Genomic DNA, 16,751 nt, shown 5'->3' with positions numbered 1-16,751 from the left:
ATTTGTAATTTTTTTGGAGGTTTCCTCCATTTACGGGGAACGAGAGATATTTTTTCAATTTTTGAGGGTAATGTCTTCGACTAGATACAATTTGTGATCTTCCGACATATCGTTAAAAGAAATCCGTTCGGTGAGAGCTGAGAAAAAGTGGTAACAGACACAAAAAAAAAAACACATCATAGTAAAACCAATACCTTCTCAGCTTCGCATCGAAACTAAAAACTTAACCTAAAAAAATTTAGTTGAATTTATCAGTGTGAACATTTAAAAAATCCTCTCAATTTTAGAAATTTAAATGAATAATTTAAAGTTATCAAAGCTATTTAGCTACCATGAAAAGTAGCATTTTCAAACATCTTTTTTTTTAATTATAAAACTGCTATAACATTTTTTCTTAAAAAACAATCAAATTGAAATTAATAATTTTAATTAAAAGAGTACACAGAGATAACAAGTTTTCTTTTGGTATGCTTTTTATGAAAACTGACAGAAACCTATGTACAGAAAAAATTTAAAGAGACCAATCATGTATGTAAATTTTTTTTTCAACTCGATTATCTGTCACTTCTAACTTATAAGACATTAAATCTTTTTAATGTACTGTAATATTGAAAAAATGAATAATTATTTCAACGATTGTTCTACTATGAGATATCAGCCACAAAGTGAAAAAATAATGTTATTTACAATTAAGCAAATAATTTAACAAGCATTCATTGATTGAGTGAAATTTTAAATCATAGAAATTGTGAAATTACAAGTTTACATTATCATTATTATTAATTTTTCTATAAGCTAAGTAATATCGTACATTTAGGATCCCCTCCCTTCCATCACTAGATGCGGCCCTGATTATTGGTACTCGAGTTTTTTTGAAATGCATTATAATTATGTATCTGAAATTTTATTCATTATTTTTTGATATAGGCTCGAATTAGATAAGAAGCTACTGTAGAAATCTCGAGGTCACAGTAATTAGAATCTTTAAGTAAATATTCGGGTCAATTATATTATTATATGTGCGGTGTTCAGTAAGTAAGAAAAAAAGTTTCTATTGTACTCATTGTTCGTAACAATTTCCTTACTTTTTGAATACCCTGTAAAATTAATATTAAATATTGTAGCGATTCGTCAAAGTCTGATGTGCCATTTCTTTTAAGAGAGCAAAACAAATTAAAAGGCATAGTAAACAAAAAGTGTCCCGTCCATCATTGGCCTACCCAAAAATCATCTTTGATATTCGTTTATTAATATCGTTTAGATATTAATATTAAATTTCAATTTAATTATAAAATTTTGTTGCGTTCCTTAATTTTTATTTATAGATACACTGAAAAATATAACTTTTGGTTGAACAGAAATAAAAAAATTGTATGTATGATAACTTTTGGTTATAGAACTCGTTTTGATGTAGAAAAGACAGAGATATTGGCCAGAATTTTTATTTATACTCCTCTACCTCAGTTTTAAAATCACAAATATTAATGACACGACGTATTGCATGTTGTGCATGCGAGAGGGCCGCTGCTGATCTTTGTTTGTTTGGAGAAGCAACAGTTGACGATTGTGTGGCTCACGCGCGCTGAACTCACAGCGGCGTATATCAGTCAGTTGTCACGCGGCAATCGGTCTAGTACGAAGTCTCACGTGTAGTTCTGCCGTCGCGAGTTCTGCCAGTGTAAATGTTTTCGGGTACTAGTTGACGTAGTATTATTAGGCATTACACTGAATGTATTACGATACCTTTTTGGATCGCTCTTCCTTAACTGTCAACAAGGACATTCGATGATTGGCGTTTTGGACGGACCTAACGATAAAATGACTGATGTTTAAATGTGCAATACTCGTAGTCATCTGCAACCGATTTGGATACCAGAGTAATCATAATATATATATTTTTTTAATTGAACAAATTATTCACTGTCCTTCCTTGCAATAAAAAAAGTATTCTTTTAAAAATCATATCTTGAATTAATCAAAATAATAATCAAATATAAAATTTAAAAAAATATATACCGATTGATATAAATTGTTACGTTAACTCATTGCAAATCGAATTATTTTTTCCAGACATCTATAATTTATAAATATATATATACATATAAATATTTATCAATCATATTCAATACTTATTAGATAATATACAACACTAAAACATAACGGATATATATCGAGTAACAAAAAAAATAATAGTTTCGTACTTTGATCGACGATTAAATAATGATAATATATATTATTTCAAGTTCTACTTGCATGTATAACAACTACTAAGTAAGGTTATTTTAATCAAAATAAAACTAAATAGACTTGGCTACACAGTGGCGTCTTAATGATTACATAAATTCAATGGACTAAAGCTCAGCGAAATGACATCTAATCTTGCGTGAAACACAGTAAGGCCCGGAAAACATTATAATTACTAGGAAAAACTTTAAAGTTTAATACACCCTGAGTTTAAATGGTCACGTGACACTTGCATTATTTTTAAATGTTCAGCGCTCAAAAATTAATGAGAAAAAAGAGGTTTTTGGTATGAATATATTTAAATAATTAACGTGTCCTTATTAAGAAAGCATGGGAACATTTTTTATTCATACTGAAATTCAGTTGCAAGTGAGACTTTTTAAGTGTGCTTGTACAAATGACACCATTAAAGTTAATTAAAAGTAAGGTTAAAGTGTACAAATATCTAATGCCTTCACAATAGAAATAAAATTTCTATTTCTAAAAAAATAATCATTGTATCGTATTGAATTGACTTAAAACACATTTAATTATACTACTAATAATAATCTACAGTTCAAGTTGTAATTGAGTTGAATATTGTGCAGTTAAGAAAAAATTTTAGCTTACACTTTTTTTTTGTGTAGTTAAAATTTACTAGAAATATATAAAATATAAATAAAGTTATAGTGTTTAGTAAGTAAGTAAAAGGGTTTGTATTGTGTTTTATTATTGTTTTTATCAAAAAAAAAATTAAGGGGCATCACATAGACATTGCTCCAAGTGTCTGAAACTCTTAATAAGCCACTAATTCAAAACGTATGGTTTTATAATATTTTTTATTGTGTAGGTGAAAAAAATTCTTAGACTTTACCTTGCTATAATTATATTGTTATAGCGGTTTCGTTAATCTCGTCATCTGACATTTCACTATATTTTTAAGAAAATTCAAATTGATAATACAAAAAAAAAAAATGTTATAGATACTCAGGATTTTAATGATGTTTTTACGAGACAAGCCACAATATTGTTGTGATGTATATTTTATTTTTGCACGCACATATTAGGACATTAAATGTCTATAAATTGTGCATTATATAAGAAATAATCGAGACTATCATTGTAAAATAAAATTTTGAGTGTTATTGTTATTATTTTTAATATAAATAAAATACAAATGCTTAGTAATAATTACTGTAGGCATACAGCAGGTGCCTATATTTTGAGAAAATATTAATTTTACGACCATATTCCACAATGTACTATAATAGAGACGTTGTTGATAAAAATTAAAGTCATTAAAAAAAATTAAAAACCAAATGAGCTCTTAAAACAGTATTTATTTATTGATAAAACAGTCAAGTATTCCTTAAATTATTGTTTACCAACATTTTAAAGTAAGAAAAATTGTTCGAGTGTTTCATTATTTAATAATGAGTACAATAAAATTTTATTGTACCTAAAATGTACTTAAATTAATTCAAGTACATCTTTTAAACTAAAAGTTAATTTATTTTATACCAACAAATATTATTTAATTAAATATGTAAAAAATATACATGTTAACATTGTAATTAGCTTTGACAATGAACTTGCTTTAACTTTCTAAATTACTATTGTAACACCTAACGGAATAACAACAAAATATTCTAAAAATTATTTCCAATATTTTAAAAAATAATGTGAAAAGTTGTTAATATCCATACCTTAACCACGTAAATATAATTAAATTTTAGAATTAGATATAATAAGTAATAATACAAGGTTTTATTATACGAAGGATAAAAACGCTAATATTATGAATTTAATTGTTTTCAATTTTTTTTTTGACTATATGAATCATTCATAAAAGAAAGAAACATTTTATATTCTGGTAATGCTTTTATTGAATTCCATATGGTATTTTATTTCGATTACTTCTTTTGATCTTTATATCAAAACAAAATAGTTTGCTTTTTATACAAGTTAAAAACAAATACAACAAATGTTTTTATTTTGTGTTAATTTGTGTCAATTTTACAATCAATTAATTATAATAAAATTTTTTAGATTTTTAGATTGTCACAAAATACCACATAAAAATAATTATTAATATGTTGTATTAAACTACGTAAATTATTATAGGTCTCTTTTTTACAATTGATTTATTGTTATGATGTACAATAATCGTTTGTAATAGTTATGAGTGAACAATTTATTTGTTAATTTTAATGACTCAATTAGTTTATTTTTTATTATTCTGTATTTATTTATCGTCTACGCTAAAAATACATAATGATAATGTGAAAAACGTATGTTGAAAACTTTTAATAAAATACTGTACAATTTAATAATGAATTGTTCGTGAATCAAAAATACTTGAAATAATTAAAAATATATACATATGTGTTAATAATCAATACAGCAATTGCGATAAAAATGTTATGTTAGATTCATTGTAAACTCATTAACATGTATGTAATTAAATATTCTGTATTAAAAAAAAATAATCAAACAAATAAAATTGAACAGGTGCAGTTGATGTTTCAAACAACTTAATTTATGTTTAAGTGTTTTAATTATTATATTTCTCTTATATTCTTTTTTTATGATTTATATCAATCACTTAACTTATTTTATCAATTATGACCGATTTTCAATTAATTAATACCTAATAAGTTATTTACAAATATTTATTTAGTTTAAAACAAAAATTATTTTACTAACATTAAAAAGAAAATTCTCTAGATAAGATTTTATATCTTTATTTACATAAACACAGTTTCGAACTACTAAAGTAGTTTATGATTAGCATTATAATAATTGTCTACAATAGAACTACTCGTATATACGTGGAATTATTAGGAACATCCAAAAGTATGTTTAATTGTTTTAAAAAAATAATGAAAATGTTAAATCATTTTTTTAATTATTTTGATCATTTTTGTAGATGTGTAATAATTTTCCTAAATAACTACTATTCTTTCAAAGTATTATAATGGTGTTATAGAAGTTTGAATAGCTATACAACAAAAAAGAAAACTTTTTACTTGTTCCACTTTCGTTTTAACGTCTAAAATTTATATTGCATAAACGCGTTATTTTAAGTTAATTCATATTAAAATTATTTAGAAAATGACAAATACATTAGTCCCCAATTTATCACATGAAGTAAAAGAATCGGACTAAATTATTTATTATTCGAGTTAAATATTCTAATACTTCACTGCTCACTTATATCGATAAAAATATGAAAAACAAAACAATTGAATTTATGACTTTAAATATTTGTATTTATCAATATATTTTAAATATTAGTTGGCCATTATAAGAAATACTTAGTTTACTTTTTATCGATTATTGTATAATTTTTTTAAAGTTCAAATTTAATAGAACGACTGATTAGTCGGACTAAACCTTTATTATTCTCTTTAAAGAAAAAACATTTATTTGTCAACGGCTGTTAGTGACATAATAGTATTTTAATTTTAAAATAAGTAAGATGTTTTAAATCATTTAAATATTTGTTTTTCCATACCAGTAGTTAGGCTGATTTAATGATCTGTCATCGATAAACGAAAAATATTATGTTAGTTGAGTTAAGACCCAATGTTTTGAAATTCATCTTTTGTATAAACTTTCACTAATAGAATGATAATTCTCTTAATAAATTACTAATATCACAAAGACAGATTATTTATCTTGTCCAGAGAGTTTTTTGTTAATCAACAAATTAGACTGTAAGCTATTAAAAAAAAAAAAAATTCGTGAACCAGTAAAAGAAGAAAAACAACCGGCCAGTAAAAATATCACAATTATAATTATTTACAAAATAAATTAAAGATATAAATATAGAATAAGTTAATAAAAATTACCAAGTTTTGGTTTGAAGCGTATATCTAGTATTCAATTTATGTCGAAAATCAAAATAACTAATTATTTATTTAATGAATGTTGTATTTAGCTATACTTACCGAATGTTGTTATTCTATATGTTTTTATATTATTTCGTTATTAAATTAATCATATAATACGCGAACTTAAAAAATAAAAATGGATATTTAATATATTGGTTAGATAAATTAAATGTTTGAATAATCCTTAAAAATATTATAAGTTATATTAAAGCTTTATACAATTATAATTCTATAATGTTCAGCTATACATTAATGCAACTAAGAACAGTATATTGAATGGAAACTATAATGAAGTATATATGCGCTGAAGAAACCTAACAGGAGGCGTAGGGTCTCCTTTAAATAGGTTTCTGTTGAGATACTATAGTATGGATCGTTAATATGTTACTAAATGGAAACTCATCTCTTAAAGGCAATCTTTCACCTGTTAAACGTATTCTCCAGTAACTGATATTAAGAAAACTACGGATCTAAAAGAAATCAATAAAAAGTTATCAATAATATTTTCAAACGTCACATTATTTATTTTAAAACGAAGTTTTAAATTTTTCGTATTAAAACAAATAATATAACTAAAATATTAATAAAGTAATACTGATATTGTTATAACTATATTCCCCGTATTATTTATATTAGTATACTAATTATTATTTATATTGATTCATTATTTTCTATAGAATTTATGATTTAGTATAGTTAAAAATAAAATAATACCTTAATATAGTAATACGAACAGAATTTTTTGAGGAAGAAATGTTTTACCTCTGGTTATGCCACTGTTTCCATATAATATTAAATAGTACGCATGAAATCTATTGTCTAAATTATAAATTAAATTTTCCTGTGCTTCCTGTAAACGAATCTTATCATTTCTTAGCAAATAACTAATTCAGAAAAAATTAATATTTTCTTAATTAATCTAACAATTACTTGAATCAAAAGCTGAAGCTAAAATATTGAAAATTTCTTGGTAGAGATCTATTTTTATTAGATGGTATTTAATAGCAAAAACTATTCATTTGGAATCTTTCACAGTTAGATGAGAATACTTTACTTGTAATAGAATTAATTTTATTTAAGAAAAAACTTATTTATTCGTTGTGGAGATAAATTACAAAATAAATATTTTTTAATTAAAAAAATTAAAAATATATTTATTATTTAACTGCTCACGTTTAATAAAATAAGTTTTTCGAAGCAAGAAATCGAAATTCGCAGTAACTTTGCAATTAATTGAATCAATCCTCTTTTTAAGTAAATAATATTTTTTTAATAATAAAAACATAATTTTTATTGTGCATATAAATGCATATATGTGCACTTTCCAATTTACAATATTTTACTTGGTACTTAATCTTTTATAACTATTATGAAGACCACTCTTTTGATAATTTAATGTTCGATAACTAGAGGTTACTTATTTTGTATTTATCTTGCAAGATTTTATTATTTTCGATAAGAATACAATGAAAAAAATGTAGAAATAATAACTTGATCTCTTTCAGACTTTATATCATACAAGAAAATAATTTTTTATCGTAAAAATTTAATAACAGAACAAAACCTTTTTTGATCTTATGGTGTACGTTATTTGTATTTTATTAAAGTTTTTTACTCCGGAAGAATGAATAAATCTAAAAATTTAATCACCACAAAAATATACCATACAATTTTTATTACAAATATTGAAGTGTTAATTTATTAATTTATAGTTGAAGTATCAAATGACTTTTAAGTTAATATATCTAGAATAATACTAAATTTGATATTAAAAATTTAAATAAAATTCCTTGCATAAATAACCCTACATTGTACACATTTAAGTAAATATCGGATGGTATTTTTATTTGTTAACATATAAGAATAATAGAGATACGCTTCATAAGAAGTTATTTTGACCAAACTTTTCCTAGGTCGCTATTTTACCTTGCATTTACTCATTATTACATGTTATCAAGTACTCTCAAATATCTTCCAAGTTTCCCAATATATTTGACTTTATTTATGTGATTTTGTCATTTCTTTTACGTTTTACAAAGTTAAAAAGTAACTAGTTGCCAAAAAGTGTTTTATAAAGAAAATTATGATTCACCACGACTATTGATGAGTGTTGTGTCTCTCTAAACAAAGTTGTACACTATTTTTTTAAGAATAAAGAATAAAAGTAAAGTTTTCTAATATAAAGTAAAGTTATTGCGCTCAGAGGTATCTAAAAGTAATAAATAAATAAAATACTTTTACAAGAAGCATTATACTAAGATTTTAATGAATCGATTATTTATCATTTTATTTCAACTCACGTGTTATATTTTTATTTTAAATGTAATAATATTTAATTTAATGAGAAAAAAACTTTTATTACAAATCCATTTATGCCTATGATAAAATAATATAATGAACTCAATATGTATACTATATATTTATGCACTATATACTTATTTTTACAATAAATTATTGATGGTCGTTTTATTATTTTTTTTAATGTTTGGACTTTCATTAATAATGGTCTAATAATTTGTTTTCAATAGAGTGATTAATTGATCATATTACTACAGAGTGCGTCAAAAAGAAAAAATCATCCGGGTTGTAGAAAGCTTTAAAACGAAAATTTCTGAACTTGATGCCTGTGATATTAAAAGTATTTGTTTCTTTGGATTGCCACACTGATTAAAATCACTCGTAAATTTTGAGTAGCTAAGATGTTTACTTTTTTTAATTATCACGTTAACATGTAACAGTATGTAGTACGACTACATCTTTCCCAAACTTCTACCCTTGCCACGACCTGATCAATGAAATTTCAGAACCCAGATATTTTTGCCTCAATCTATATAAATATTAAATGATTGCGTGAAATTTTTTTTCTTTTGCATTTAAGATAAGGACTCCATTTTAAAATTAATTATAATCTGTGTATAGGGTCTAAAAAATAATGATTCAGTAGTTTTTATCACTATCACGTTTAAAGTTAAACACTTGATTTCTCCTAAATTAATAACAAAATGAAAATTATTCTTGGTGGCTTTTTATAGTTTCAGGTATTTCTAGATTTATAAACAATTAATTACTTTTTAAGTCTCTTTTAGTGATATTTTATAACTGTGTTATGTTTAACTATAACTTAATCCATCACAAAAACCTTCAATTTAGGTCTATATAACAATTAGATGGACTATCTAGCTCGATGACGCGTCGGTGCCTTGGTACATGAGTACCGAGGTTCAAATCCAATGCGCTGGGCTATGTATGTTTTTCCGTTCTCTCTGACACAAACAGTAGCTTATAAAAAAAGACGTTAATCATAAATATTAATATAATACACATAGATATTTTGACAAAATTTCTACGATATAATGTAATATTTTTATATCAGCAACTTAAAATGTTCATATTAGTAACTATTAGTAATAATCAACCGTTACTCTGATTTAGAAATCTCGATGAGTGATCGTTAAAGAGTTTAAAATTAATTAATATTTATTTACTTATCTTTAATTATAAGTTACAGCAAAATTATAACCATTATTAAAGCATAAAGGAAAGCAAGCGGGTTATTGGTTAAAAATTTTAACTCGCTACAATTATATGCTAATCATTTAGGTACAAAAGAATAATAATTTTGAAGACCACTTGTTACTATGATTTTATACATTTATTACTTGTATAAAAATCTACTTATAACATTGATTAAAAAAATAATTATCTTTCATATTCTTTATGTAGTTATAATAATTTTTTTATCAATTTTAATATTGTTGTAATTGGAGTTATAAGTATTTATAATATTTGTTAACCACTTCTGAGACGCCCAACTCCGTGAAAAGTTATCATAAGCATACATATTCCACAGACATATTTTTTGGTCTAAGGGGGAAGTGATCCTTTTACGACCTCAAAACTAAATTTCTAATTAATATACATTATTGTTAATAGTTAAAAAACCAACATGAATATATTTACCATTAATGTACTCAGGATGACTAAAATAAACTTTATAAATGCATAAAGCACCTGTCTTAGTTATAATAAATGTGTACATATATTATGTCATCTATTTCACCTTGAATACTTGTTATTTTTACATTGTCTATAATTTTAACAAGATTTCAAATGGTTCTTTTTTTATTTCTATATTTCTATACAAATATATTGCAGTGTTATCGTAAAGCTTGACTATATTGTGGTTTATGGAACAAGTGTAAAAAATTACAGAACAAGATAATACCAAATCGTGATTTGAGAACCAAATGTGTATATTTTTCCATTACATTTCATTATATCTATAAACAAATAGTTTCTGTTTTTGTTTAGTTACATTGGAATGGATTTTTGTAAAAATATTCACATGATAGAAATTTTGGCTTTGTAATTTTATTGATATTTTATATTTTATAAATTATTGATCAGTTATTATTTATTGTTGAATCTAACGTCTTTTTTTATTAAATTATTATAGTTCTAGCAAAAATTTATTATTATAAACGCTTTGGATATAATATTAATGCATAAAATCAATTATAAATAATATTAAATAAATTTTATCTAGTTTGTCATTTTCTAGATATGTCAAATTTTAAAAAATAGAATTATTTTGTATATACGTTTTATCATGTCGTTGTGTAAAATTGTTCTTTTTGTGTTGTACATAAATATTTTAATAATTATATCAAATCGTATAAAAAAATAGCAATTTATTAGAAGAGATCAATAAAACAACAAGGCAAATTTATTTTCGGGTAAAATAACCATTTTTATTTTTAAAAAAATTGACATAAATAGTCAATTTTTACAAAAAAATATACACATCCAGTGTTTTTATTTGCTCCTTTATTAGTTACTTATACAGGATATGCTGTTAAATAAATTTCGTACTTTTGAGTTCTACAAAGGGTAGACTCGATAAAAAAATTTTTGCATTACTTTTTAACTCAGTGTAGCATCAGAATTTTGTCTATTCTCAAGTTTAATTTGAATTATTTATTTGGGACTGATACTTAATTTTGCCATAACCGATCACATTTATTAAATCATATCGTCTAAAAGCATATCACTACACTGATTTTTTCTTTCGCTGATTAAGTTTTGTCAAGTTTTTTTACTATACTACACAAAACTTACTAGAACTTTTTTTAGCGTTAAGCTATTAAAAAAAAAAATATTGCTACAATTGCGGTTAGTTGAACTTTATTTTACTAGGTTAATATTGTATAAGATGAGAGATCTAACTGTTTTCATTTTTGGATGTATTAAACAAGAAATAAAAGCTAAATATAAGTCTTCGTAATCTGGTCCTAGTGCATATAAAATTATTTATGTTTGTTTTGCATTATACAGAGTTCGCAGATGCACAAGTGTACGTCGTATTAAGGGCCAAATTTTAAGTGGATCTTTCCACAATAATAAAATTACTGTTCACTGATAATATACGGATAATAAATTAGTCATATAGATATTTTTAACGATACTTTTAATTTAGTCGACAAAAAAACAAGAAAATATATGAGATCATTTAATTTTGAATCACAAAAATTGCATATTTGATAAAATATTAGGTGTGTAAAAATTAGTATGTTACACNTGATAAAATATTACGTGTGTAAAAATTAGTATGTTACATTTTATCAGAATGAAACTTTTTATTAATTTTAAAAAAATCAGTTTATATTAATACATCTGAAGTAAATTGTTTTACAAACAATGTATACATTTTATATTGTTGACATCGGGATAAAAAAGGTATGTGAATGGATAAAAAATATTTTATATTATAAATGCTTGTCTGTTACACTATTTTTGGGTTTAAAAATATGTTTTAAAGCTTACGCATTGAATGCAACAACTAGAAAATTATTTAAAACTTAGTAACATGCATGACATATCGATATTTCTAGGATTACCATAATTTCTTGAGTTATAATTTATACTTCTATATATGCGATTTTAATATAAAAGAAAAGTATTCTAATTACGTGACACAGCTTATTTGTAATTATATACTATATAATACCTACGCGTTTTTGTATTCCCATTTATGCACTAAACGATAAAATTGTTTATTACATGGAATTAACATACTTTTGATTTTAAGCTGCTACTTTTATGACTCAACAAAAATGTTAGAACTTAATTACAAAACTATTGTAATGAACTTTACAAAACAAATTAAAATTGGTTGACATTAAAATATCAAAAAGTTTTACCAATTTTTATTTGTTACTCTGCTTAAAAAAACTAACGAGGGTATAATATGAGAGTAATTCCAACTCATACAAAGTAATAAATATTTCATAATCATAAAAGTTACATTGTCCGTTCATGAGATTTATCACAATTTACAAAGCAGTCCAAATGGCAATAACCACACGGATTTGTATTTTCATTTGGTTATTTTTTACGCACCATGTTGTTTGTTCCACTCATTATAATATTTCCCCTGAAGGGAAATATAAAGATGTAACATTATTTCTTTTGTTGATTTTTACTAAAATTCATCAAGAAGAAAAAATCAACTTTATTTTTCATTGTTACTGAAGCTCAACTGTAGTTAATTTTTACCTCGATACTAATACACATTTCATTGTCATTCATTTTAAATCCAAATTAATAGTAAATTTTAAACTGTAAGTAATACTTTTTTATATCATTGTATAAATTATCTTTTACAGCTAACATTATTTATGATTGAATTTATCAACTCAGCACTCCAAAGGTACTAATTTAAGCATTTAATTAAAAATTTTCAATACACTCTAAACAATAATCTGTGATGAAATATTTTATCAACATGACTAATCATTGACTATACCGATATCAAAACGTCTATTATATTGTAAAATGGCTATATATACATATATCATTTGTACGCTTTCGTGTTTGCATGTATAAATTCAGTATTTATATTGTTATTATTTGCTAAGTTAACATATCTTGATGTCAAACAAAACGATTTATTATTATTAAACTTTTTAAAAGTCTCCATATTTTAATGTTAGTCAATTGTATAAATAAATTGTTAAATGCATTAAAAATATAATTTCTAAAACATGAATGTTTACTTTTTGTCTAAATACAAATGTTCAGCCGCCAACATAAATAATGCATCAGTATAGAGATAGATAGCTAATTTTAATTTCATTATGCAATTTCAATGTTTGAACGAGTTCCAAATATGAGTACAGTAATAACCTATTAAATGCACTGAATGTTTAACTACAGCAGTTTAAGGAAGATTAGAGTGATCAGCATGATTCATCAATACCAATGATGTATTAGAAACATTTTAAAGCTTTGTACGAATGCTGTTTTGTAATCTTACAATGAAAAAGGATTAAAATCGATTTTATTTAAAATTACTTTTATAGCCTATATGACTATTTTTCAACCCCAACTCATCATTCGATAATAATTCTTTTATTGAGTTTTGGTGATTTGAAATATTCAATTTAAATGAAAGTAATTATTTGAAGTTAATATTAAAGGAGTTTTTTTAGAGTTGTCCAGTAAAAATGAACAATTCTTTATTATTTTATATTTTCAATCATACCAAAAATTATGCAAACAATCACGTACTAGTATATTTTTTATGTAAGAACGGTAAAATCATTGTTAATGTAATTACTTCCACATTTTTTTTTCTTGTGAATAATAATTTAATAACATTTAAATGAATACTGAAAATTTATTAAACAACTTAAATTTTTTAATTCAACTTTTGTTAAGTTTTACAAAGTTATTTTCTAAAATAGTATACTTTTAATAGTTACTTACACATTATGATTTTTTGAGATCTCAATAGCTATATTTCTTTCTTTAATTTTTATTTAACATGATATTAACTTTGCAAGATTCGTGTATCTACTAGTGTAAAACTAATTTAAGTTGCTGCTGGGCATGCCCATGCGGATAATAACATTATCTATTGATCATTGATTTTCTCGTTGTAAATATTCTCTGTTTTTATGAGCCAATATAAAATTAAAGATTGACGGAGATAAAGTTTTTTAGTAATGAAAAACTTGTTTTATGATGGGGTCTCGTTATATTCTGTCCTCATAATTTTATGTTATCCTTTTAAAAATAACATGTTTTACCTGTGATATGCTGTATGAGGTTGAGCCATTAAAGGGGATCAAAACCGAGAAACGAGCTTGAGTAAACCTTTGTAGTCGCATCGATGTGATAATAAAGAGTTTTACGGGTGACCAAGATACAATGTCCTAAGATATTTAACGACATTCACATATAAAATCATCTTAATATTATTTTTTATTATAAATTTAAAAGTTAAACTTTTATTTAAAATAAATATTTATAATGTCAATTCACTAATTAATAAATTTTTATCAAAAATAACATGTACAAAATATAAGAATAAATCATTCCATACATATTCAACTTTATGAATGATTTTTTACGCGTATATATTTCAAAAAGACTTCACAGATAATAAATCATTAGAATATTTTTCAAAAAATAATTTTCTAAGATATTATTTTACTTTTTGAATAGTTACTCGAAAAGTCATCTTGTTCTTTCTACTGACCCACAAGTATAAAATAAAACACACTCTATAATCAACTAAATAAAATTACCTATCTCGAGAAAATTTGCTATAGGATACAGATATTTTTCTATGTCATAAACTGGAATTTATCTACCGCGGTACAGTAAACTATTGCATTTTATCAGATTTTATGAACCATTTTCTTACAATAATAATATCTTTTTCTTCTCCAAGTGGCTATTTAATATTTTAAAATGTCACTCAAAGTATTAATTAATATAACATGTCGATACGTGTAAAAACAGTACGAGAATACGTATAGCAGTACCTGTACATAATCTCGTACATTCCCATTTTTGTCTGTCCATATAAGGTACTATTAAATACTTTGCATTAATCAAAAATTACTACTCTCATTCAAAGATAAATGCAAAATGTTTTAACATTTAAAAGTTTTCTATTATTTATATTTCAAGGTGAGCCGTTTTAGAACAATTTGTTTTCTGAATAGCTGTTTTCCTAAAACAATATTTATAAAAAATTTTTAGTACTTTAATTTACTAAATAATTAAAAATAACACATGAGTCACAACTCCTGAGTAAAAATAAGCCTGATATGGCAACAAAAACATTTTCTGGCCCTATAGTTACAAAAATTAAGTTACCTTTTTGGCTTAAAAATATAGTTTTGATGTGTTGCCTTGGATAAGCTTATTGAAAAATGTTCTATCAATAACCGAATGTAGTGAAAGTTGTTTTNTAAGCTTATTGAAAAATGTTCTATCAATAACCGAATGTAGTGAAAGTTGTTTTACAAATATTTTAAATTATTTTTTTGAATTAAAATAAAATTAATTATTTGAAAAAAGTAATAAAAATAAAAAATCAACTATACAGAGTAAAAAAGTGCTAAATATCATTGTTACTTATATTATTTTGTTATGTCCCTTACATTTAGATAATTTTTGATGAATTAGTATTTCTTATGGTCACATAAAAAAATCTTACATCCATTTGAGAATACTACTTCACTTTTACTTTTTTATTTTTAATTTTTTACAGTTGGTTTACAAATAACTTCTTCTTTTGGTAAATAACTAATGAAAAAGACAAGTTTTTTATGATTATTATACTAAACTATGTGTCCTACGACCTTATCAAGATAGTCAGTATTACGTATCCTTATATACTTTTGAAATTTATTAACATTTTCGTGAGGTCGCACAAATAATGTTCATTAGTTATTTTATGTCAAAGGTATTACGTCAAAGAAAAAAAATAGTTTTAAATATTATTAGACCGTAAAATTTCCAAGAAAGTTTTTGGCAACTTACGCGTTGAAATATGTTATACGATACTGATGCTTATGTGAAATGTCATATCTTTTTTCATGTGTCATGTTTTAATACAAAAAAAAAAAACAACTAATTCAATTATTTATCACAATATGTTTTGCACGATATATGCATTAAAAGGTTTGGTAAAATACGTGTTTGATGGAGTAATTTTACTATTCATTATCAATTTGTGAATATGGAAAACAAATGTAGACAGCAATTACGCAGTCAATAGATTCAGCTCATTAATGCATTGTATGACATATTTTGCGTCATTATTTCATTATTAACAATTTAGCGCACATTAATGATGATGATTAGTTAATGTATGCAAGGTAATTTTGTATATTATCTACACCTTCCATGAGTATTTTTATTCTAGTTACAACTACATTGGTAAACAATAGGCTTATTTAGAACACTAAAATTTATTTTAAAAATGATGAAAAGATGAGTTGTACTTTAAATTATTAAAGTAAAATCAAGACTCAAAATCACGGCACAGGAGGACGTGACATGGTTGGGTCAAGTATAATGATATCTGAAAGTGATTAAAATCATTATCATAAAAAACGTTTCAATGCAAATCTGTAGATAGTGTTTAATTAAAAAAAAATGGTGAATTATTCCAAAAGCTACCTATTTCCTTATTTATATCCTGATTAAGTTAAATGATTTATAAGTATAATATATGTAATATATATTTATAATATATAAAGGAAAATGGTTTTATTAAAAAAAAAAAAGTATGTTGAATGAAAGAAAAAATAAATAGTATTTATCATAAAAAAA

The 16,751-nt window shown here is 24.1% G+C and overlaps 1 long non-coding RNA gene across 1 annotated transcript in view; it reads left to right on the top strand.

The window, feature by feature from the left end:
- Positions 1–1,542: 1,542 nt before the first annotated feature.
- Positions 1,543–16,751, top strand: part of LOC126909051 (uncharacterized) — a 24,823-nt gene continuing 9,614 nt past the window's right edge. Inside the window, exon 1 of the long non-coding RNA XR_007704914.1 lies at positions 1,543–1,877. This is a non-coding gene — a long non-coding RNA (uncharacterized LOC126909051). The remainder of the gene's footprint in view (positions 1,878–16,751) is intronic.

The sequence above is a fragment of the Daktulosphaira vitifoliae genome, unplaced genomic scaffold, assembly GCF_025091365.1.
Source record: "Daktulosphaira vitifoliae isolate Bord-2020 unplaced genomic scaffold, ASM2509136v1 Scaffold_92, whole genome shotgun sequence".
NCBI lineage: Eukaryota > Metazoa > Arthropoda > Insecta > Hemiptera > Phylloxeridae > Daktulosphaira > Daktulosphaira vitifoliae.
The sequence above is the reverse complement of the archived record's forward strand: the minus strand, read 5'-3'. Positions and strand labels throughout refer to the sequence as shown.